This window comes from Micromys minutus, assembly GCF_963924665.1.
Source record: "Micromys minutus genome assembly, chromosome: 8".
NCBI classification, from domain to species: domain Eukaryota; kingdom Metazoa; phylum Chordata; class Mammalia; order Rodentia; family Muridae; genus Micromys; species Micromys minutus.
Window position 1 is genome coordinate 9,098,528 of NC_137977.1, and position 25,910 is coordinate 9,124,437.

General features: G+C 44.1%; 2 pseudogenes across 2 annotated transcripts; both read right to left on the reverse strand.

Moving 5' to 3' along the window:
• Window positions 1-965: 965 nt before the first annotated feature.
• Window positions 966-2,214, reverse strand: LOC308423739 (fructose-bisphosphate aldolase C-like; annotated as a pseudogene). Its single transcript has one exon. The product of its transcript is annotated as a fructose-bisphosphate aldolase C-like (transcript).
• Window positions 2,215-3,945: 1,731 nt separating this feature from the next.
• Window positions 3,946-25,491, reverse strand: LOC308423740 (protein SET-like; annotated as a pseudogene). Its single transcript has 2 exons — window positions 25,399-25,491; window positions 3,946-4,817 (listed from the first exon to the last, which is right to left on the reverse strand). The product of its transcript is annotated as a protein SET-like (transcript).
• Window positions 25,492-25,910: the final 419 nt, after the last annotated feature.

The following is a 25,910-nucleotide window of genomic DNA, read 5'->3' on the forward strand; positions in this document are numbered from 1 at the left end:
AACAAACAAACAAACAACAACAAGAACCCCAGACAGTTTTTTTTTTTAGAACAAAATGTTTAGATGAAGCCCCATTTATTGTCCCTCCTGTCCCGGCGCACCTCACCATTAAATCGGTCATGCTGTGGACTGGAGATTTTAAGATCTTTGTCTGTCTCTAAGTTGTGAATAGTTTCTATTATAAAAAAAAATCATTCAGCTTTTTAATGTTCTGTGTCTAAGCAATGCTTTGTTTCTGTTGGTTTTAAGGAGTCAGGTTTGGGGGAGATTTTTTTTATAGCACCGGGTTTCCAGCACCAGCTGATGAAAGCCAACCTTGCTTGCAAATGGCTGAGTGTGTCTGTTTGCACCGGCCTCCGAGTTCTCCGTTCCAGCCTCACTTGCACGAGGCTGAATGTGTTCATCTGCATTGAATTCTGTTCTGCTTTGCCGATGTGTCTGGTCCTATGAGATACAAGATTCACAGTCTTGATTGCTTCATAGCCGTGACTACTATATCGCTGGTCGGTTTCCTATAGTCTTGGCTACAGCGTTTGCGTGGTGGCTGATCCAATGGGTTTTTGAATGGGTTACATGATTTTTTTTTTTTCATTTTAATTTTTTAAAACAGTTTGGATAACTTTAGTTCTTTTTCCTTTCCAGATACATTTCAGAGTGATGGAGTCTGTAACTGAAAAAAAAAAAATCTTGCTTGGACCTTGACAATAATTGTGTGAAACATAACTATAATTGTTGGGGGAAATGACATTTTCTTTGTCTTCTAATCTATGATCACCGCACACCTTTCTAGTTGTTCTTCCAAGTTGTGCTTTGATCTCATTTATTGCTATGTACTCAAAGCATGCGTTAGGGCCAGGGTTCACGTCCCTGATCCCAAGAGAGAAGGTCAGGAAGCAGAGCCCAAGAACAAATGACACCATCAAGGGAAAGTGTAGGGCTGGTGGAGACAGGGGAAAGGTTCTGTTCTAACTTCTAGAAAGTTCCCCCATCCTCAGACATGGGCGGCCCTCTCTACCCTCCCATCCTGTGGTCTCAGGTGCAGAGATGTGAGGCATTGTGGATGTCAGATGACTTGGTGCTGGATAGATATCTCTGTTCTGCATGGCTATTTGTCCCTGGCTGTGACTATAGGCAAAATGGGGTATGCATTTCTCGGCCAAGGGCTGTGGGTCATGTAAGTGTGCCTCAGTAGGAAGGGTGGCCATGTAGAGGAACTGAGGTGCTGTTCCACCATCTCCACCACCTTCATATCTGTCCTGGGCTGCAAGCCCATTGAACTCTGCCCGCTTGATAAACTCCTCAGTAGCAGCCCCAGCATTTTCCCTTTGTCCTCTCCAGGCACTGAGTGCAGATTCCTGCAGGGCACATCCACAGGAGGAGGTGGGGGCCCAGGGTGACGGAAGAGGGCAGTGGTTGATGACATTGAGGTTGAGTGATGCCTCCTCTACACTCTGATCCCCAGACAGGAAAGTCACCAGTGGACATCTGGGAGCACAGTACGACAAAGGGCAGTGACAGTTGTCATGACAATCTCTTCTAGGTTATAGGACAGGCATGACCAGGGGTCACCATGTTGGGCTTGAGCAGAGTCTCTTGCATGATGATCACTCAGGGCCTTGTGCACAGCGGCCAGGACCTTCTCTGTAGCACACTGGCAATGTTGAGGTCTTGGTCTCCATCAGGTAGGCCTCATTCTCTGCAAGAGGCGCAATGCCATACCATTCTGCTGGCAGATGCTGGCATAGCGGGCCAGCGCATCGGCATTCTCCAGTCTGAACAGTGCTGAGGGTGTGCGATCACTGATCTTTAGTACACAGCGCCATTTGGTAAAATCATTACCATTCTTCTACTGAGCACAGCCTTCCAAGAGTCCATCCAGCTCTTGAGTGGTGGTTTTCCATCAGTCCCAGCTAGAGGCACTACACCCTTGTCAACCCTTATCCTGGATGGTGTGCACAAAGGGGACTCCATGGTCATCTTTCTGGTAGGGTGTCTCATGGAAGAAGATGACCTCCCCCACAATGCACTTTTTCACACGGTCCTCATCACAGATGACCTAGCAGTACAGCCAGCGATGCTCACTCCAATTTAGCTTTTTGCCCTGCTGCCTATGGGTACATCTGCAGCCAGAATGCTCTTGTCTGGGGCCATGATCCGCAGAGCAATATCGGACAACTCTTTCTGCTCAGACAGAAATGGGGACAAGTGGGTCATGGTGACGGTTGTCTATACTCAGCGGCCGGAGCCACAGGCATACCTCACTTTGGCCTGATTAGCAACTGACAGTAGCTCAGTCCAAGCTGGACTAAATCCACCTTTCTATTCTTAGAGGTTTTTTTTTTTTTTTTTTTTTTTTTTAATACTTTTTTCATTCTCACTACACATCCTGGCATAGAGGTTCTGAATGTATACACTTCTGTGGTGGGGTGATTATAAACTATGAGATTTCTAAATTTCCATGTGTTCATTCTTGGTGTTGTGTTTTATAAAAAGAAGAGGAAGCCAGTGATAGGTTTGATAGATCGAGGTGTGGTGTGGGGAGGAGGTGCCTCTGCTGGCCCATGCTGAGGCATCCCTTCCCCCTGAGGTTTCCGCCACACAAAGGCGGGCAGCTATAGAATAGAATAGTTTATTTAGGGCATGAGAAGAGGCATTGAGAAGGGAGGAGAGATAGAGATAGAGATAGATAGATAGATAGATAGATAGATAGATAGATAGATAGATAGATCGATAGAGAAGAGGAGGGGGTGAATGGGGAGAGAAGGAAGAGAGAAAGAGTGCAAGAAGAGGACAATTAACCCCTTTTATAGAAAGCCTGGCACTAGCTGGTTGTTGACAGGTAACTGTGGGGCAGAGCCTAGAAGGAATGCTAACAACTGGTGTGTAGAGAGACCGACTTCCGTATGTTGAGCCTGTATGCAGTGACATCACTAAACATGCCACTAAACATGAGGCTGCTGCCTTATTACTTCCTGTCTGGGTCCCTTTCGCTTGCTTTTTCTCCATGATTGGTCTAGATCACAGCGGTGGAAGTGGACTGTTACCTTGCTCTTGTCTTAGCAAGGCCTTCCGTCTTTCATCGTTCGCTATGATGTCACCCATTCCTTTGTGTATACATTGATTTTATTGTAACTAAACAAATTGGAAACCCCAGTATTTAAAGTGAGCACCCTTTTCCTTTCAGTGGAAACCAAAGGAAAAAGAAAAGAAAAAGAAAATTAAAGTTATAACAGAGAATGCCAACTCCAAATAGAACCCTCCAGGTTCTGCTGAGTCTCCGGTTGAGTGGCAGGGCTCAGGTCATCACCAGGAGAGAACTTTAAGTGTCACCTTAAACTGCAAAAATGTCTGCTAAACATCACAGTTAAATGCCCACCTACCGATGTCTGACACCTCAAACCCACCCTTATTCCCTCTCTAGAGCCCCCTTTTTATTAACAAAAGAAAGCAGACAGATACACGTTGGTGAATGCTAACTGTCTCTATCCACAGAGAGACAGTGTAATCTCTGAGCCCAATCTACAGAGAAAAGAAAAAAGCTAGAATTCTATGCACACAGGGGCCCAGCACCCTCCAGCCTCCAGCAGAGCCAAGAGAACTAAAGGGCTTTTCTTTTTTCCCTCAGAGCACAGTGGAGGTGTTGAATCCACAGTTTCTGAGACAAGAAAGGATAAAAGTGAATTTAGAAAGAAACGTGGAGATTCTTTTCCTGTTGTATTTTGCTCAAGATGTTCTCCCCCAAATTACTTGAGAACCATGATGTTGAGACCTCACAATCAGGGCGACTGAGCACAGAGGGGCGGGGAAGAAAAGACTGCTACTTGCTCCCAGGGACTGGAGAGAATTTAAAAAATAAAAATAAAATAAAAAAGGTTAGAATCCATCAACCTTCTGTGCTACTCATCCTTGCCTTCATCCTCCTCTTCCTCCCCTTCATCATCTTCATCATCTCATCCTCATCTTACCACCACCACCACCTTCCTCCTCCTCCTCCTCCTCCTCCTCTTCTGCCTCCTCATCATCCACATTGAGAACCAAATTGTACTGCAAGGGATTTGGCCAAATATCATCTCTGACGACCTCTCCTAACTCAGCACCTGCACCAGAATGGGAAAGCAGGTGAAGAAGCTCTCTGCCCCTTCCTGCTGCCACTTCCTTGACTTGAGCATTTTGTCAGATCCTTTCCAGATTTCCATTTGATCTCAGTGGACTTTGAGGACCGGTCACCACTCTCATTCAGATGAAATTCTTTGGAGAGAACTTTATTTTCAAAGTAAGGATTTTCATCAAAATAAGGATCTATTCTGTGACCTTGATTTAATGTCTTCAAATTCTGTCTCGTCAACTCTGGTCAAACAATACAGAGTCTCTTCGTCTTCCTCCCCAAGCAGTGCAGACACTTGTGGGTGGTTGACAAGTGTCGTTATCCCAAAATTTGGGATTTGGGTGATCAATTCTGACCTCTTCTGAAAAAAAAAAAGGTTGACAGAATTTGTTATATTTTTGTTCTACTTTTCAAAAATTTCCTCACTGGCTTGTTCATTAAGTCTATTTATTTGATTTTGTACTTCAACAAAATGTTCAATTGCTTATTGCTGTTCTTTTTCTCCCCTTAGCAGACGGAGTGGGGTTGGGGGGTGGCAGGGGAGGCCGACTTGTCCTCCAGCTTCAGGTCTGGGTTTCTTAGGCTGAGGCAGGGTCGCAGATTGCCATGTCTGGGCCACGGCACGAGGGAGGTGGTCAGGAGACAGAGCCCTGATGTCCACAGCAGGAAGAGACTTAGAGGTGACCCCAGTGTCATCATTTCTGTAACTTCTCTTCAACAAGTTGAGAAAGGTCCTCTCCACCTTTATCTTTGATTTTTTTCCCCCTTACATTTGTGTGTATGTGTACTTGCCTGTGTGAGTTTATGTGCACTGCGTGAGTGCAGGTGCTGGCAGCGGCCAGAATAGGGCACTGGGTCCCCTGGAGCTTAAGTCACCAGTCACCGGCAAGTTGTGAGGCTCCTGATGTGGGCGCAGGGAACTGAACAGTGGTCTTCTGGAAGAGCGATTCCGTGTCTGGAGCCTCTGAGCATTTTTTAAAAATCTCAAATGGATGTAGATTCTTGGCAAAATCTTACAGCACTGGTTTGTATGACCCAAAGGATTTTGTCTTTGGACTTCATCCCTCTAGTCCCAGTGCCCCCGCACCTCTCGTTTCTCGTGTAGCTTTAAAAACAGAAGGAATCTCTTCGTTGCAGTTACTTGCCTGCACATCTGTTGGAACCTACTTCTTCAGGATTCCACCTGAAACAGCTGGCCCCATGGGACTGAACAACTACTAGGTAATTGGACTTCCGGTTCACAGCTGCCCGTTGCTGGGTTAGTTGGACTGCAGACTAATGCAAACACGCAGAGCAGAGAAAGCAGAAAGAAATTCTGTTTAATATAATTGAAACCAAGTCCAAGAAGAAAACTCTGTTTAGTCTTTACCAGAAAAGAAAAGAAACTGAAAAATAAATTCTATACTCTCACCGGAAGTCACTATATTGATATTCAAAATGTCACCTTAAGTTTTTCCAGACTAAGACAAGACCTATTTCTGAGAAGAGTATCAAGTCTTCTTTAAAATATGTATTGTTCGAGCTGCTCACAGCCATCAGGACTCTCAGACTGCCAGAAGATTGCTCAGCAACCAGAAGAGCCGCAGGAACGCTCTCCTTCCTGAGTCCATGGGCAAGTCCACTTCCTCCCCACTGACTATCCAGGAACTCTTGAGGTGCAGGTAGCACTGTGCTGCCTGGGAACAGACAATTTTGGCCCACATCCAAAGCTGGCCCAGAACACCCAGGAGCAATCTCCTTCCTGATCCCACAGGCCCACAGGAGAGACAAGCTCAAGACAGAGACAAGAAGATCACCTAGAATCAAAGACAACAAGATGGCAAGAGGCAAGCACAAGAAAGCTTAAGAAACAGAAATGAAGACAACCTGGCAACATCAGAACCCAGCTCTCCCACCACAGCAAGTAGTGAACATTCCAACACACCAGGAAAACAACATTTTGACTTAAAATCATACTTCATAATGATGATGGAGGTCCTCTGGAAATGCATGAATAACTTCCTTAAAGAATTACAGGAGAACAGGGTGAACACACATTAAAAGTAGAACCCCTCAAAGAGGAAACACAACAATCACATAAAGAGCTACAGGAAAACACAACCAAACAGGTGAAGGAATTGAAAACAGAAATAGGAACAATGAAGAAATCACAAAAGAAGACAGCACAGGAGATAGAAAGCATAGGAAAGAGATTAGGAGTCATAGAGGCAAGCATCACCAACAGAATTCAAGAGATGAAAGAAAGAGTCTCAGGGGCAGAAGATACCATAGAAAGCATTGATACAACAATCAAAGATAATCCAAAAATTAAAAAATGTTTCTAACCCAAAACATCAAGAAAATCCAGGATAAATGAGAAGACCAAACCTAAGGATAATAGGTGTAGAAGTGAGTCAAGACTCCTAACTGAAAGGCCCAGTAAATGTCTTCAAAAAAAAGAAAATTTCCCCATCCTAAAGAGTTGACCATGAACATACAAGAAGCCAACAGAAGTCCAAATAGAGTGGACCAGAAAAGAAATTCCTCCCAACACATAATAGTCAAAACATCAAATGTTCAAAACAAAGAAAGAATATTAAAAGCAGTAAGGGAGAAAGGACAAGTATAAAGGCAGACTGATCAGAATTACACAAGACTTCTCAACAGAGACTATGAAAGCTAGAAGATCCTGGACAGACATCAGACAGACCCTAAGAGAAGACAAATGCCAGCCCAAGGGAAACTCTTAATTACCATAGATAGAAAAACCAAGATATTTCAGGACAAAACCACATTTACACAATATCTGTCCACAAATCCAGCCATACAAAGAATAATAAATAAAAAATTCCAACAAAAGGAGGAAAACTACACCCTAGGAAAAGCAAGAAAACAATCTTCTGGCAACAAACCCAAAAGAAGAAAACTACACAAACATAGTTTTACCACTAACAACAAAAATAACAGAAAACAACAATCACTATTCCTTAATATCTCCTAACATCAATGAACTCAATTCCCCAATAAAAAGACATAGACTATCAGACTGGATATATAAACAGAATCCAGCTTTTTGTTGCACACAGGAAACTCATCTCAGTGACAAAGACAGACACTACCTCAGAGTAAAAGGTTGGGAAAAAACTTTCCAAGCAAATGTTCCCAGGAAACAAACTGGAGTAGGCATTCTAATATCGAATAAAATAGATTTTAAACCAAAAGTTACCAAAAAGATAAGATAGGACATTTTTTTACTCATCAAAGAAAAAATTTATTAAGATGAACTCTGTATCCTGAATATCCAAATGCAAGGGCACCCACATTTATAAAAGAAACTTTACTAAAGCTCAAATCATATATTGCACCTCACACAATAAGAGTGGAGACTTCAACAGCCCGCTCTCATCAATGGACAGATCCTGGAACCAGAAACTGAACAGAGACACAGTGAGATTAACAAAAGTTATGAATCAAATGGATTTAACAGATATCCATAGAACATTTCATCATAAAAACAAGGAATATACCTTCTTCTCAGAACTTCATGGTACTTTCTGAAAAATTGACCATATACTCAGTCACAAAGCAGGCCTCAACAGATACAAGAAGATTGAAATAATCCCATGCATCCTATCAGATTACCACCTTTGATGGTCTTGCATAAAAACAAAAACAACAAAAAGCCTACATACACATGGAAGTTGGACAATGTTCTACTCAATGACGACTTGATCAAGGAAGAAATAAAGAAATTAAAGACTTTTTAGAATTTAATGAAAATGAAGGTACAACATACCCAAACTTATAAAATAAAATGAAAGCAGTACTAGGAGAAAAACTCATAGCTCAGAGTGCCTCCAAAAAGAAACTGGAGAGAGAGCATACAGTAGCAGCTTGACAGGGCTCCTGAAAGTTCTAGAACAAAAAAAAAAAAAAAAAAAAAAAAAAAAAGCAGATACACCTAAGAGGAGTAAAAGGCAGGAAATAATTAAATTCAGACCTGAAAGCAACCAAGTAGAAACAAAAAGAATTATACAAAGAATCAATAAAACCATAGCTAGTTCTTTGAGAAAATCAACAAGGTTGATAAACCCTTAGCCAGACTAACTAGAGGGCAAGCAGAGAGTATCCAAATTAACAAAATCAGAAATGAAAGAGAAGACATAGCAACAGAAACTGAGGAAATTCAAGAAATTATCAGGTCCTACTACAAAAACCTATACTGAACAACACTGGACAATCTGGATGAAATGGACCAACTTCTAGACAAATACCAGGTACTAAAGATAAATCAGGATCAGATAAACCATTTAAACAGTCAAATAAACCCTAAAGAGATAAATACAAGCAGTCATCAAAATCCTCCCAACCAAAAAAAAAAAAAAAAAAAAAAAAAAAAAAAAAAAAGCCTACGACAAGATGTGTTTAGTGCAGAATTCTATCACACCTTCATAGAAGACCTAGTACCAACACTCTCCAAACTATTCCACGAAATAGAAACAGAAGAAACACCACCTAACTCATTCTTCGAAGTCATAATTATGCTCATTTCTAAACCACACAAAGATCCTACAAAGAAAGAGAACTTCAGACCAATTTCCCTCATGAACAACAATACAAAATTACACAATAAAATTCTTGCAAACTGAATCCAAGACCACATCAGAACAATCATTCACCATGATCAAGTAGACTTCATCCCTGGGGTGCAGTGATGGTTCAATATATGGAAATCTATCTACATAATCCATTACATAAACAAACTCAAAGGAAAAAGGAACACATACATTTTATTAGATGCTGAGAAAGCATTTGACAAAATTCAACACTCCTTTATGTTAAAAGTCCTGGAAAAATTAGGAATTCAAGGCCCATACCTAAACATAGTAAAAGCAATATACAGCAAACCAGTAGCCAACACCAACCCAAATGGTGAGAACCTTGAAGCAATTCCACTAAAATCAGGTACTAAACAAGGTTGCCCACTCTCCCTTTACCTATTCAATATAGTACTGGAAGTCCTGGTCATAGTAATCAGACAAAAATGAAAGTTAAAGGGATACAAATTGGAAAGGAAGAAGTCAAAATATCACTATTTGCAGATGTTATGATAGTATACTTAAGTGACTCCCAAAATTCCACCAGAGAACTCCTACAGCTGATAAACAACTTCAGCAAAGTGGCTGGATATAAAATTAACTCAAGCAAATCTATAGCATTCCCCTACTCAAAGAATAAACAGTCTGAGGACAAAATTAGGGAAATGACACCCTTCACAATAGTCACAAATAATATAACATAACTTGGTGTGACCCTAACCAAGCAAGTGAAAGATCTGTATGACAAGAACTTCAAGTCTCTGAAGAAAGAAATTGAAGATCTCAGAAGATGAAAAGATCTTTATGCTCATGGATTGGAAGTATCAACATAGTAAAAATGGACATCTTACCAAAAGCAATCTATGAATTCAATGCAATCCCCATCAAAATTACAACTCCATTCTTCATAGAGTTAGAAAGAGCAATTTGCAATTTATTTGGAATAACAAAAAATGCAGGATATCAATAACTATTCTCAACAATTAAAAAAAAAAAAAAAACTTCTGAGGAAATCACCATCCCTGACCTCAAACTGTATTACAGATCAATTGTGATAAAAACTGCATGGTATTGGTAGAGAGACAGGCAGATAGATCAATGGAATAGAATTGAAGACCCAGAAATAAACTCACACACCTATGGTCACTTGATTTTTGACAAAGGAGTTAAAAACATTCAATGGGTAAAAGACAGCCTCTTCAACAAATGGTGCTGGTTCAACTGGCAGTCAGCATGCAGAAGAATGCAAATCAATCCATTTTTACCATCTTATACAACGTTCAAGTTCAAGTAGATCAAAGATCTCCACATAAAACCAGGTACACTGAAACTAATAGAAGAGAAAGTGGGGAAAAGCTTAGAACACATAAGCACAGGGGGAAATTTCCTGAACAGAATACCAATGGTTTATGCTCTAAGATCTAGAATCAACAAATGGACATCATGAAATTGCAAAGCTTCTGTAAATCAAAGGACATTGTCAAGAGGACAAAATGGCAACCAACAGTTTGGGAAAGGATCTTTACCAATCCTACATCTGATAGAGGGCTAGTATCCAATATATACAAAGAACTCAAGTTAGACTTCAGAAAATCAAATAATCCTATTAAAATATGGTGGACAGAGCAAGACAAAGAATTCTCAACTGAGGAATACCAAATGGCTGAGAAGCACCTAAAGAGATGCTCAACATCTCTAGTCATCACGGAAATGCAAATCAAAACAACCCTGAGATTCTACCTCACACCCATCAGAATGACTAAGCTAAAATCTCAGGTGACAGCAGGTGCTGGTGAGGATGTGGAGAAAGAGGAACGTTCCTCCACTGTTGGCGGGACTTCAGTGTCCTAGCCTGCTGTTTTTGAATTGTTGTTGTTTGGACTCTTACCCGGGCTGGCCTTTAACAGAAATTCTGCTGCCTCAGCCTCTCAAGCGCTGATATCACAGGTGTGCGCCACTGAGCCAGCTCTCAGTTCCCTCTTCTCCTCTCTTCCTAGATAAGGACTTGCTCCATTCTATCAAGCCTTGCACTTGGGATTTTCCCCAGCCAAACTTCCTGAATCGTGAGTTCATACACGTGTGTCAACACTGCAAGCTTCCTGCAGTGGTTTCCCCTTATGTGGCCCTACCCTTTCCTTCTAAGCAAGTGCTCTTCCACAGACTGTGCTTTCCCCTCTTTAACTCCTTCTAAGTGGCTTCTTTTAGTCGATTCTGCCTCTGTGTTGTTCTCTCCTTAGGGTTCACTCTCTTGGGTCATTTTGTAGTGACAGTATAAACAGGTGTGGGGAAGGAAGGGCACACTAAAAACCGGAGGCCCAGACAACAGGAGTGCTTTCATGAACTAAAGCTCTTTGAATCCCATGACCGGTGACATTTATAAACTGTGATCCACGCCAACCGGCACACAGCCCACAAGAGAAGGGAACAGGGCTCTGTAGGCTTTCCCCGGCGTTCTGGGCGGCCTCCCCACCCCGCCCCGTTAGTGACAGCTGGCCCCCGGACTTGACAGGGGTTTTAGACGCAGTCTGTTCCTTTAGCCATTACTGCCTGGCAGAGCTATGAGAAATGAGAGAGAAACTGGAGCTGACTTTCTGGAAAGCGCCGTCGCTGCTGGTTAGTTACTAGTGTTCCCAGATTAGCGGAAAGAGAATCAGGAACAAGGCCGTTAAAGAGGAACTCCTGCTCGTAAAACTCAGAAGCCTTTGGACCACAGATGAAGACTTTACAAGTTTGCATAAGGAGGAGGACATTTTATTGATTGCATATCTGAACTTTGGGAAGGCTGGGATCCACTGGTTACAGACATAACCACGGCACCAGTCCCCCTGGGCCCTGTCCTCGGCTCTCCCCATTTTGCCCCTCTCTGTCAAACCAGCTCCATTTCTGAGGCAGGCTTGTGGTGGGATTGGTGGGACTGGACTGAGGTTCCAACAGCCCTGCCTCAAATAGGACTTTGCTCTTCTTCCCCAGCTCCTGTTTGAAAGATTTGGCTGACCTGGCTTTGGCTGAGTGTGCTTGTGGAAAAGGGTGTTGGGTTGTGATTGGTACAGTTTGTCTCACATACAAACCCCGGTGGCCACGAAGGGGAATGGAGACAATGTCCTAGAAAATCACCACGGACACACCATTTTGCGTGTTGCAAATAATTGATCTTGGGATGATTTTTAAATGATATTTTAGGGGCTAGCTCAGTCCCACAATAAATGCTTGCTATGCATATACAAGGACCCGAATTGGATCCCTAGCCCATTTGTTAAAAAGCAACAAGGTTGAGAGATGGCTCAGTGGCTAAGGACTCTTGCTGTTCTTCCAGTGGACTGGAGTTGGGTTCCCCAAACCCAAGTCCAGCAGCTTACAATTGCCTGCAACTCCAGGTGGCCTCCACGGACAGCAATTATTGGCTAACTGTACGACACAGATTCTCACACTGCTGACGAGGTATCAGTTGGACTCAGCAGAATTCGAAGTGGAGATTGACAGCTGGTAGTCACCAGATCCCTCCAGCACCAGATACGAAATCATAAGTACGTATCTGTTTACAGTGAACTTTTCTTTGTTGTAGCTCAACTATTTTAAAAAGCAAAGAAGCAAAACTTAATTAAAAGAGGATGACTCTGCTAGGGACTCAGTTCCTTTGTCACACGTTATGGATGAGGAGGAGACAAAGCACAAAGGTTCTGACACTCGGGGAAGGTGTTGCTGGCTCTGCAGTGGTGGCCTCTGCTGCTGGCCTCTTCTCCACATACTTGGGTGCCGTGTGTTCGGGCTCTCCAGGAGTCTTTTTCTCTGTGAATACACATCTAAGGTGGAGATTATGATTTCATAATACACTGGCTAAAAAAGGCCATCAGCTTAGGATTTGGGTGGAGATTTTGGTCGTACAGGGGTTGAAGGGTAAACGTCTGGAACTTTAAAAAGTCACCCGTCACATTCATACGCACGCATGTACAGCAGAGTATACGTGGAGACCAGAGGACATCCTCAGGTGTTGGTTCCCGCCTTGTACCTTGCGTGAGACAGTCTCTTTTGTTTTCAGCCGGGTGCATCCCCATGGCTCCCTACCCTAACTCCCGGGGCTGCCACTGTCGCTGCCTCCCATCTCACTCTTAAGAGTTGTTCGGTTACTGTGCACACTGCGGTTCTACTCGGGTTCTGGGGATCCAAATTCATGCTTGTTTGGCAAGTCCTTTACCTACTTGGCCATTTCCTCAGCCCAAGGTTTAGGCCCAAGTTGTATGCTCTAGCCCAAAGACTTTGAACTCTAGATCCTTCTGCATCCACGCCACATGCTGAGAGTCCAGGTGTGCCCACCATGCCCTGTTTATGTGGACAGGGCACACGCCGGGCAAGCACAATGCCAATTGAGCACATCCTCTTCCACAAAGATGCCTCTTGTCTTCTTATCAGCTTTCTTATCTTCTATTTGTTTTAAATTCCTCCTGAGTTTCCCGCAGATAGAGCAGAATGTGGCCATAGGTGCTGTTGATTTTTTTAGTATTTGACAATTTCATACATGTATAATTAATCCCCCCCATTATCCTCTTATTGCCGTTGCTTTTTCTGATCTTCTTTGCTGCTCTTCCTGATACTTTTATGTCTTTTTAAGTGTGTTTTAGTCTAATTAGGGTTGCTTGTATGAGTGTGGATGGTATGTTACTTATGGGCAATTTACCAGTGGCTACACCACTGAAGAAAGTGAGCCCACCACACTGGCTACAGTCCCCTAAGGAGTGAAATTTGGTCTCTCACTACCCTTCACCTACTCATGATGAGTTGTTGGGAGGGGATTTTGTGCAGGTCATGTTGTTTGTTGAGACAGTTTCAAACTGGGATCCAGATTCAGATAGGCTAGCTGGTCAGCAAATCCTAGGAACTCTGCCTCTGCCTTCTCAGCATTTGGATTAGGAGCACAGCCTGTCATGCCCAGTCTTGTTTGTTCTCAGTGTTGATGTGTTGGACTGAACTTTATGCTCTTTGTGATTGCGTGGCAAGCACTTTGCCAACCAAGTTATCTCTCTAGCACTTTACTTGGGCGTTTCCTATCTCTGTCAGAAGCCTAATCTTTGTGAGAGCCATGAACTCAAGGCCAGTGACAAGGCTCAGTGGCTGCATGCCACATGCCACCAGGAGTTACCTAGGACCCACATGGAAGGAGAGAACAGACTCCTCAAATTACCCTCTAATCTTTACACATGTGCATAGACATACATATATACCCACACTTACACATACTCACACACACACACACACACATAGACACATATACACAGAGACACACACACATACACACAGAAACACACACATATACACACCAACACACAGACACACACAGACCTACGCACACAGATGTACATACACGCACACAAATGAATAAATGTAAAAAACATCAACAGAAAGGACTTTGATTTTTTTTTTTTTTTAAAAAGAGTCTGTAAAATACAAGGTATTGGTGACCCTAGAAATGAAACTCTGGTGAAAACTTCCATTTCCGTTCCAAATGTCCACCAGCTTTGCACTTCCCGAGGCTCACTTCCCCTGGCTTGTACGTCTACACTATATGCTTTTCTGTTTTTCTAGTCAGCTGCACAGATGTGTCTTTGTGGAACGGCTGGCTACTCCTCGGGCTTCCGTGTAGCCCAGTGTGAGCATCTGCAGCCATCTGGCTCTTACAGTTCCAACTTTCTGTGGCTTCATCTCCAGCAATATTAGAGGACAGACCTGTGTTGAGGCTGAGAGCAATGGATAATCATCTAGTTTTTCCCATAAAGAAGGAAGCAGGAAGCAGGCCAGCAGGCTAGATCAGGTTCCATGGGCAGCAACTAGAGCCAGTGCTCTTGAACCCAAATGCATCACCTCTGATCTCGGTTGTATCTTGACTAACAGAAAACACTCAGTGAAGAGGGATGTGTTGCCTTTACATATCCCAGGGCAGGGGCTATGGCTCAGTGGTAGTCACTTGCCTAGCAAGTGCAGGCCCTGACTCCCCAGCACCTCAGTAAAACCCTAGGAAGCCCAGCATGATGATGCGTGCCTGAAATACCAGCACTTGGGAAAGATGAGGCAGGAGAATTTCTGAAAGTCTGAGGCCAGACTAAGCTCTAAAAAGTGTCTTGGTCAGTGTTCTATTGCTGTGAAGAGACACCATGACCACAGCAACTCTTATAAAAGAAAGCATGTTGCCGGACAGTGGTGGTACACACATTCAATCTTGGGAAGCAAAGGCAGGCAAATCTTTTAATTCAAAGCCAGCCTGGTGTGTAGATTAAGTTCTGTGGCAGCCAGGGCTTCACAGAGAAACCCTGTCTCAAATGAACAAACAAATATAAATAAGTAAGTGAAAAAAGAAAGGAAGGAAGAAAGAAAGAAAAGAAGGTGTTGAATTGGGTCTTGCTCACAGTTGCAGAGGTTTAGTTCGTTAACATGATGACAGGGAACACGGAGGCTCCCAGACTGATGTGGTGCTGGAGAAGGAGAGTTCTACATCCAGACCCACAGGAATTGGGAAGAGAAAGGAACACCAGCCTGGCTTGGGCATTTGGAATCTCAAAGCCCACTCCTAGTGATAGGCTTCTTCCAACAACATCACACTCTTCTTTCAAATACTGTTACTTCCTGTTGACCAAGCATTCAAATATCTGTGAGCCCATGGGAATCATTCTCATTCAGATCACCACAAGAGACCCAGTCAGTCAGGGACACAGAGCAAGACTTTGTGAGACTCACAAAGCCAAGAGGCCAAAAACAAACCATTCAGGAGCACACATCTGCAGCCCTCTGCCCACCACTGCCCAGTCTGTGGGCCTGGGGGCCTGAGTGGTCTGTGCTGTCAGAACTGAACTGAACAATGCACAGCAGATGGCATGGTCAAAACAAAACAAAACAAAACAAAAAACATGTTGCAAGGAAAGAGTTTTTGGAAAGAAGATTTAAAGCAGAGATAGTATCTTATCTGAATTCCCAATTATGACCTTGAGGTTGCTGACCTAAATAATACTTGAGGAAGAACCAGTAAGATGGCTCAGTGGGTAAAGACAGTGTACTGCCTGGTGACCTCAGTTCAGTCTTTGGGACCTACCTGATGGAATGCATGACCCAACTTCCACACGTCCTCTATCTGCGTGCTGTGGAAGCCTGGCACCCGTACCCCATCCACATTCACACCCACCACGTGACTCCATTCACACAAATAATTTGGTTTTGATGTTAAAAAAAAAAAAAGAACTACTTCCTTTCTGGTACATTCTGTTCTGCCTTCCCCGTCTGTACCCGTCTCTCTCCTTTCTCTTCTGAGAATTCCTTGAGGTCAAGCTGGAGGTCAAAACAAAAACCATACCTCAAAGAGAGGAGACAGTTTATTCCAGAGTGACCTTGGCCCCGAACACATATATAGACCCCAGATTTCACATCCAATCTAACAACACAATTCGGGGAGCCATAAACCAAAACATCTTTCAAGGACGCTGGCAATATCTATCTATCTATCTATCTATCTATCTATCTATCTATCTATCTACCTACCTACCTACCTACCTACCTACCTACCTACATACATACATACATACATACATACATACATACATATATATATATATATATATATATATATATATATATATATATATGTCAGGCAGTTGAATGGGTCATAGCAAGGCTGAGCGGGCTCTGTTCTGGGTCTCAGAGGGCATCAGGTAACATTGTTAGCCTTGGGTTGGTGGAAGCTAGGGGTGTGTTGGTATAGTCTGAGAGGATTTAGCTAATAGTCACAGGGATGTTTGGTCTCATACAGAAGGTAAGGTAAGGCTATTTAGGAGGCAGCAGAAAGCTGGAAAAAAAAATTGGCTCTTAACCTGTAACAGTCCAATGTCTAGTCACAGGTTTTAATCTGTCAATCAGCTTGTAGATTTCACAGTGCAGATGTGGCCCCTCCCCCAGGCAACTTCAGTTCCAGCGCCTCTCACGCCTGTCAGTGTGGGTGTGTGCAGTAAGGATGTCATTCTTCCATGTTTGGTGAGTATATTTGATTTGCTTCTACAACTGAGCAGAGTTAACCACATGTGTTTCTGTACCCTTCCCCTGCCAGGGTGCCCATCAGTGGGGGCTGATGGCAGGTGGATGGAAGGGTTTGCCGAAGCTCTGCTTGGCTTCAGAAACTATGCTCAAGGGCAAGTAGGAAGACTGGCAACAACCCAGCGAGAGAGCAATTCTGACCACAATTCAGGCTGTTAGAATTTTCAGGAGATCAATAGTGGGATTTTGCTCGAGGTAATTGTGAGAGCAAGGAGCCAAGTGGAGGAGTTTGGGGTACCTGGCTGATGTATTGGACATAATCTATTTGTGCAAAAGGTCAAAGGATGTCCTCACAGCTAAAAGACATCTCCATTAAAAAGCAAGCTTGCCTTTATACTAGAAAATGATGACACAGTAATTGTACCAGGTTGGCCTTTTATTTTCTTGCTAATATTACATCATGGAAGCACATAAGTGTGATGAGGAGGGGACAATAAAAATAAGTTATCAATGCACTATTAACTCAGCGTGCTCTCACCTATTAATAAGACATCGATGTCTCCTCTTAAGCGTGTCCCATTGAGAAGCACTTCCTCATTACCTCCAAGCATACACAAAATGGCTTTTTTAATATACTCATATCTGTGGGTGCCTGGTGCTAAAGACTTGCTTAAATGGTCAAAGATATCCTATTTAAGAAACAGGAAACACTTACATTGCACATTATCAACATTAGAATAGAATCTCATTATCCATTAGCTGGTATTTGTGCAATTTACAACTTGCTTTAGATTGAGTTTTGCAGAATTTCATGATCTTTGCCATATCAGCAGCTGAACACGTAGGTGTGATGCCTTTGCTCATCAGTTTGATATTATTAGCCAGGATTATGGCTGGGGAAGTCTTTTAAGAGATGCTTCTAATTAAGTATTAAATAAATGTGTGGATGACGTTATCTTCACAGTAGATAAGCTACTTGGAAATTGCCTTCCATAAAGTGGAACGAGTTAAAAGTATTTTCTTTGTGATTTTGTTAACCTTTGCCTGTCTCTCTCAGTCTCAGGCAGATCACTCTACTATGAATTGGTTTTTGGACTTGAGTTCTCTTAAAAGTTTTCAAAGAGAAAAAAAGAAAAAAACTAGAAAGAGAAACTCCGAAATGGCCTTAGGGAGTTAAAGATGCATCCCGTGAGTACCACGTTTCTTCTGCTTTGAGGCAGATCTAGCGAACGCATCTGCTTGTTCACACAGGGAGAGAAGAAAACCTAATAGAGGTGAACCTTTCAAGCCATAAAAAGTAAATCACATTATAATTTAGAAAGAATTATATATTCATTAAGTTGAAAACCTTTTTGTATCATTTTGAATGAGAAAAGAGACATAAAAACTGAAAAAGCCAGAAGTGGCTGTCTTGTGTCTTCTGCAAGCTGACATTATTTCACTGGATTGAAAACTAACTGTAGGCTTCAGTTTTGGTCACAAAAGGAAATTTTAAAGTAAGTCAGTACAGGTATCTCAACAGACTTAGTGTTTAATAAACATTAATCTTCCTTACCAAAGAACAAAGAAAACAAACAAACAAACAAACAACAAAAACCACTATAGAAGAATTTACTTTCAAATGAAGAATCTAAAATATGCTTAAATTCACTCACTTAATGGCAAATATATCTGTGGCTATTGCCTGGGGGTGGGGTGGGGCTGGGATAATCTGGGGACACCAGGAAGATGGAAATGTGCCTTACCATCTGTGGGAAGATGGGACACTTGCTTAGGTCTGTGGGAGGGATGGCCCAGTGGTGCTGATGCTGGGGTGTGGCTGATGGAACCTGGCAGAGCATCATGTGGAGGGGCCAGGAAGAAGTGTCTGCTGTAAGGCGGAGAAGAAAGAGCTCGATACACTTGAATCCACCAGGGCTGGAGAGACTGCTCTGCGATTAAGGACACTTGCTGCTCTTCTAGAGGACCTCAGTTTCGATTCCCAGCTTCCGGGTAGTTGGCTCACAACCTTCCTGTAACTCCAGTTCCAGGAGGTCCACTGTACATCCTCACATGTGCATACTGCCCCATACATGTAGTTCAACGTACAAAATGGAAATGCTTAAAAAGTACACCAACACAGTCATTTACCCAGTTATCAGCTCGCCCATAAACAACCAAGATCTGTTACATTGTTCACCATGAACAGAGTGAGGTGTCAGTTTATGGGGACATAAAGAGCAATTAGAACAACCTCTGACCTCAGGAAGAGAATCCAAAGGCCAGCTCTTTCTCACCAGGGGAAAGGTCACTGCTGATAAGTCCTTCCCTGGCCAGCATCAGGACAGTAACAGGGATCCTCTTTCTGCCTCTGCTGGCTTGCTGCAAGCCCCCCTTGCGCTCAGTCCACCTTGGGATTCCATTTCTTCTTTTAAGGAAATGAAGTCTTGCTATTGTTTCCTGAAGGCTTTAAAAAACCCCTACTGCTCAAGCCTGTAAGCTTGTCAAAGCTAGAGAAAAAGAGAATACATTATTCCAGGGTGAGAGGTTCTTTGTGGAATGCACAATTTATTCCAGTCTTTTTTTTTTTTTGTTTTATCATTAACAAGGGAGGCCTGTGATACCTTGTGTTCCTTTCATGGGAGTTATAGAAATGTTCTATTTCTTTTTCTTTCTGTTGCCGTGATAAAACATTCTGACCAAAAGCAACCTGGGGAGGGTAGGGTTTATTTGGCTTATACATCTGGACCACAGTCCACTGAGGGAAGTCAGGGCAGGAACTCAAACAGGGCAGGCACCTGGAGGAAGGAACTGAAACGGAGACCTTGCAGGAGGAGAGGTGCTTACTGGCTTGCTCCCCACTCAGCCCTTCTTCTATAACCCCGAGGTATACAGCCCACAGTGCTCTCATCCTTCCAACATCACCCGCTAATCAAAAAGTCCATGAGCTTGCTTACAGGTCAATGTAGCAGAGGGATTTCCTCAACGGAATTTCTCTCTTCCCCGATGATCCTGGAAAGTTTCAAGTTTGCAAAAAATCCAGTCAGGACACACCATCGCTGACAGAAGCCAAGAGGCAGGCATCGAAGCAGAGACCATGGTGAGAGCTGCTTAGGGGCTTAGCCTGCTTTCCTGTACAACTCAGCTACTCGTCCAGGGATGACAAGGTTGACAGTGGGCTAGACCCTTCTCATGTGTCATTAATAAAGAATGTTCTCCTCACAGACTTCATTCCCACAGGCCAATCTGATGGAGGCAATTCCTCAGCTGAGGCTTCCTCTTCCTAGATGACTCTAGCTTGTGTCAGGTTGACAAGACAAAAAAAAAAAAAAAAAAAAAAAAAAAAAAAAAAAAAAAAAAAAAAAAAACCCAAGCAACCAACAAACAACAACAGCAACCCAACAAGCAACAAAGGCCAGCAGTAAAAATATAGTTTATGCTGAAAGTGACAGATCAGTGAAGAGGGAAATGTAAGACTCTGCACACTATGTCCTCAGAGCTCTAGGTAAAGAACCAGACCTTGTTCGTGATGTTTCTGAGTTAAGTCTTGTGGGAAGGATGTGTCCTCATCTGTTTGTCATAGTCATCACAGCCATTGTTATTGTTGCTGCTGCTGCTACTGTAACAGAATGCCTGAGACCAGGTAACATATAAAGAACAGAAGTTGGGTTTAGGTCTGAGACTAAGGTATATAAGGGCATGGCTGCAGAATCTTTTTGGTATCTGGTGAGGGTCTTATGCTTCTCATGGTGGAAAAAGGAAGGGGTGTGTGTGTGTGTGTGTGTGTGTGTGTGTGTGTGTGTGTGTGGTAAGCAGCCTGATGTGGGTTCTAGAGGTCCTCTAAAGGAGTGCTATGATCTCTTAACTGCTGAGCCACCTCTCCAGCTTCAGAATGTCCTCTATAAATCCTATTCATAGGGGTTCCATCCTCATGGTTCAAACACTTCTCCAAAGCCTATCTGCTAATAGCATAATGTTGGAGGGTAAGTTTGGACATAGGACCTGGGGTAGCTGTGATGTCACTTGTCACATAATTCATTTACTTCTTTCCATATAATGCCCAGGAACCATGGAAAGGAAGTCTGTCATAAAGTTGAATTTTTACTTCTCCCGTGTTGTATCAGGAGGAGGAGGTCAAAAGCTTGTGAGACTTCCAGGCACATGAGGCCTGAGGGAAAATCTGACACACGTTTTTAAACATCAGCTGCCACAGTGGGTGAGCCCAGTTTAAGCATTGCTTTACCAACAGTGCTGGACTTGGTCCCTTCCTCTGCAATCCCCCAGTAGTAGCCTTTCATCCAGCTCCTATCATTTCTTGCATGAATAACTTCCTTTTAATTGGTCTCTCTGCATTCAGCCTAGCCTACTTTTGGTTCATTTTTGACTCTTCAGTTGTGGTGATTCTCTGTGCTCACGAGAGCTATGCAGTGACCATCATGGAAGGGCTCCATTGGATCATTTTCCCCTCCATTAACTTTACTTCCAGTCACGACACCCTCTTCCTGGTCCCCCTCACAAGTCCCTCCCCCCTCCTCCTTCCCCTTCTCTGACAGGGTGGAGACCTTCCCTGGGTACCCCCCCTCACCCCCCGCCAGGCATGTCAAGTCTCTTCAGGGCTGAGCACTTTCTCTTCCACCGAGGCCAGACAAGGCAGCCCAGCCAGGGGAATGGGTTCCACAGACAGGCAACAGCTTAGGGACAGCCCCTGCTCCAGTTGTTTGGGACCCACAGGAAGACATCTGGTACATATGTGCGGGGAGGCCTAGGTTCAGCCCGTGTGTGTTCTTTGATGGTTCTCTCTGGGAGCCCCCAAGGGTCCAGGTTAGTTGACTCTGTAGGTCTTCCTGTGGAGTTCCTGTCCCTCTCGGGAGCCCTCAGTCCTTCCCACAACTCTTCCAAGAGTCCCTGGGCTCCATCTAGTGTTTGGCTGTGGGTCTCTGCATCTCTTTCAGTCAGAAGATGGGCGGAGCCTCTCAGAGGACAGACAAGCTAGGCTCCTGTGTGCAAGCACAACTTGGATCATTTTTCAGGGTTCTTTACCACAGGGTTCCGAAGCTATGCTCTGCTCTTCAGCTGGAGAAAGGTCACGGGTATATGACTCAGAAGCGAAACGTCCTGCTCCTGACCCTTCTTGTCTCTCGCTGTTTGGCTGCCCTGAGGGGAGCGGCCATGCTCACACAGCCTTCCACTGGAATAGGATAGAAAGCAGTGGAGAACGCTCAGAGATGGAGAGGAAACCAGTCCCTTCCTCTTTTAAATGCTTTTCCCCTCAGGTGTTTGTCACAGAGACGGACAAAAACCCAGACCAATTCACCTCCTGACACTGTCACCATCAGCAGGGGAGGATGCCTGTGGGTGGAAGATGGGATCTGTTTATGTGGTGGGTACTGGCAACAGCAGTGGCCATACATAAATAAACAATGCACATGCCTGTCAAAGAAGCTGCCAGGGCTGCTCACAGTACCTGTCCCTCAAGCTTTTACTGGGGACATTTCTGAGAGCTCACCGAATAACAAGGAGACCTTCATTTTCCTAACCTCTTATTTCATCTGTGAAAGAGAAATTAGATGTTTCTGTCTTCCGGACTATGGCTTCTCCGTGGTTAGCTGAGTCACAGGAGGGTCACAGTTCTTCACGTGTGGCCATCACAGTGGCATTTCTACCGACTGCCTTTCCTCATCCAGAACAGAGAGCATCTGTAACGTCCTTCGCCCAGAATGTGGATACAGGGGAATCTTCCTTCTGAAAAATGTGCTCCAGGGAGATGGCTTATTCAGACCTGAGCACGAGGACAGGAACTCAAGTGCTGTTCTCATCCAGTGAAAATGAGGAATTCAAATGGAGAAGGAACATGATGGGGAATGACCTGCTTCACAGGTATCTCCATGTGGGACCAGGTGCACATGTAAAACACGGCTAGCAAGCGCCATGCTATAACACTGTGTGAGTAGTGGGTAGTGAGAAGGCAGGACCTAGAGGTGACCATGTAGAGATGGGACCTGCTGATCTGGATTCCCAACGTGTGCAGCTAAAAGCCCTCTGGGGCTCAGATTTTGGATAAAGGGTTCCTAAGTGGTCGTGCCTCAAGCTGATCAGTCCCATGACTCATGAAGAATGTATATGTACACACATACTACACCATATACAGGAACCACAAAGGATAAATAGAAAGAATGCATTCGCTTCCGTTGTAAAATTACCTGCATGGCTGAACGTTTTCAAATTCAGAAGAAAAACAGGGACCTCGCCAGGCCTGCTGGAGTCCTCTTGTCCCACAGACACCGGGCAGAAAGGACCGTAATATGCCCAGTACCTGTCACGTTAGTTTTTGTCAACCTGACACACCTGAGCACAGGGGACCTCAGCTGAGGAACTGCCCCCCACACACACCAGACTTGCCTGCGGGAGTGTCTGTGAATTGTTAATTGATGAAGGAAGGTCCAGCCCCCTGGCAATCCAAGAAAGGTCACTGAGCAAGCCAGAGGAAGCATCAAAAGCGTCTTTCTGTCTTGGCCTGAGTCCACGATGGACTGTCACTGTAAGCCAAATAGACACCTTTCTCCCCAAGTTGGTCAGCATGTATCCCAGCAACAGGAAGCAAACTAGGGCAGTAGGGATATTGCGAAGAAGAAACATGAAGTCTGCAGCCCACAGTGTGAGTGACGAGGTTCTCAGAGCAGTCAGATTTCTCCATGACCCTCAATCCCAAATCAGCCAAGTCTGAAAACACTAGATAAGCGTGGCTGTGAGAACACCAATCACCAATCATACCATCTAAAGATCGTAATATAAGCTTTGAAAACTCAAATGGCTGCGAGTCCGCCAGATTTATAAAGACCACGTCCATAAGGGTTGCTAATATACGTTACTTGTTAAAATTGTCTGCATTGTGTGGGTGTATATGTGTGTGCAGTTACTTGAGGCTGGAAGAGGTGTCAGATCCCTGGCGTGAGAAATAGCAGGCCCTATAACTAAACAGCTTTGCGCCTTGAGCTTTGTGCTCTAGGCCCCTTCAAGTGGACCTGATGTGAAGAACCACACAGTGTCTTGCTTCCTAATTCATTGTTTTTCTTGAGCCACATATGTTCACAAATTTCCATAAGTTCAGGATCACAGTGCTGTTGGCTGACATGTAAAAAACATGATTGGCGGGCTGGAGAGATGGCTCAGTGGTTATGAGCACTGACTGCTCTTCTAGAGGTCTTGAGTTCAAATTCCAGCAACCACATGGTGGTTCACAACCATCTGTAATGAGATCTGATGCCCTCTTCTGGTGTGTCTGAAGACAGCTACAGTGTACTCAATATAATAAATAAATAAATCTTAAAAACAAAAACAAAAACAAAAACCACCTCACACGATTGGCAAAAGTGGACTGAAAACTGTTCTGATCCTGTCTTATTGTGTATCGGGAACTGGCTGGTGCCATCCTGCAGTCATGGATGGGAGAGCCTGGCACCTAGTGGCGATATTTGATATTACAGTTTCTCTCTGCCTTTGGTCCCCTTCATAAACTGTTTCTTGCAGATAGCTTGGATACAGGCAAATGAAGTGTGCGCACAGGTTATCTGAAAACCGTTTACAGTCTTAAGCCACACCCATCTTATTTAGTATCTTTACCGAGTCGTTGTTTTGAACGAAGGAGCTGATGTGCTCAGAGCCTCTTGAAAGAAAAAAGATTTTTGACTCATCTGTGTTACCGGCCGTGCGTGTGCCTGTGGAGGAGAAGGTGTTGAGCACTGTGGAGAGAGCTAGTGTTACACACACGAGAGACGCCCCCTGTGGGCACTCGGCACTGGACCCAGACCGCCTGGAACAGCAGCAAGTGCCTTTATTTTGCTCAGCCACCTTTTCAATAGTTTGTTTTATAAACACTTTTCCTTTTTCTTTCCTCTCCTTTCCTTCTCTACTCTTTCTTCCTTTCTATTTTGGACAAAGGGTGTGCAGTACAGGCCGCTTGTGAACCTACACAGATCCTCCTGCCTCAGCTTCTAAAGTGCTGGGATTCCAGGTGTGTAGCAGCACACTTGGCTACAGTTCCCTCCACTGGAGCACCCCCTGGGAGGATGGTCTCCTCACTGGCTTTTCTAATGTCAGACAGAAGGTAGCGGGGTCAGGGCATTCCGCCCACACATCACAAGGCCGTCCAGTCATTCATGGAAGGTAAGAACTGGGAAAACTGGAGATGGTTGTAATGGAATTTATACAAGATGGAGATCCAAGTTCTCCTTATTTCATTAATGTGAGTTTTACTTTTATGAAGTTAAAAGTGTAGATTTCCAAAGAGCCCCCCCCCCCCCCAAAGCCCCGTTGTGTCTCCTGGATGAGTTTTGGAGGACACAGACCTGTGCTGTCTTCCTGCCACTGACTCAGATCTGATAACACCCATAGCTCAAACACCCACCACATGTACTATCTTTCAATTGTCTGCCTCTCTTGCAGCTAATGTTCGGGGCCCTCTGCGGGACACACTGTTCTTAGATCATTTTGACGTCCATCAGGACAGGGAAGTCACTGGATCGACTCTAAGAATGAACTCGTTGCAAGAAATCCTTGCTGCATTTGTCAGCAGTCACAGAAGGGAAGCTGGGATCACCGGGCACTGTGTCTCTGCCTGCTCTGCATTTGGTAGTGGGGGTGGCACGGATGCCATTCGTTTGACTTTGATTTTGGGTGCTGGAGATTGAGCTGAGGCTTCAAGCATGCCCGGACCTGTACTTTCCCACTGACCTTCATCCCCTGGACTTCATCTGACTTAACTTCATCCTGTTCTGTGGCTGCTGCCTTCATGTCACAGTGACTGGCCACCATCAGAAATGTCATGGCATATCTGTTCAAGAGTCTTCTGACTTTGAAGACTCTGGAGGCCAAAGAAGGGTCAGCTCACAAGAGGGGGAGACACACAGGCTGCTTTCTCACCACAAGGAGCACAGCCTGCACAGCCTGTGGGTGATACCTAATAATTCCCAAAGCATATAGACAAATTATTCAAGCAAGAAGGGACTGAGGTGAGCAGGCATCAGAGGGGGAGCAAAGTCACAATGCATCTTCCACTTAGTATTTTCAGCAGATAATGCCTCTCCCAAAGTCAGTTACACAGGAATCAGAGGATCTATGTTCCTAACAACTTATTTCTAGTTTCTAATTTCTTAGCTACATCCAGTTTGAGAAGTGTCAGTATATATTTCTTCTAGTGCCTGACTCTGAAATCCAGGGTAGCAGCTACTTATCCCCGTGGAATG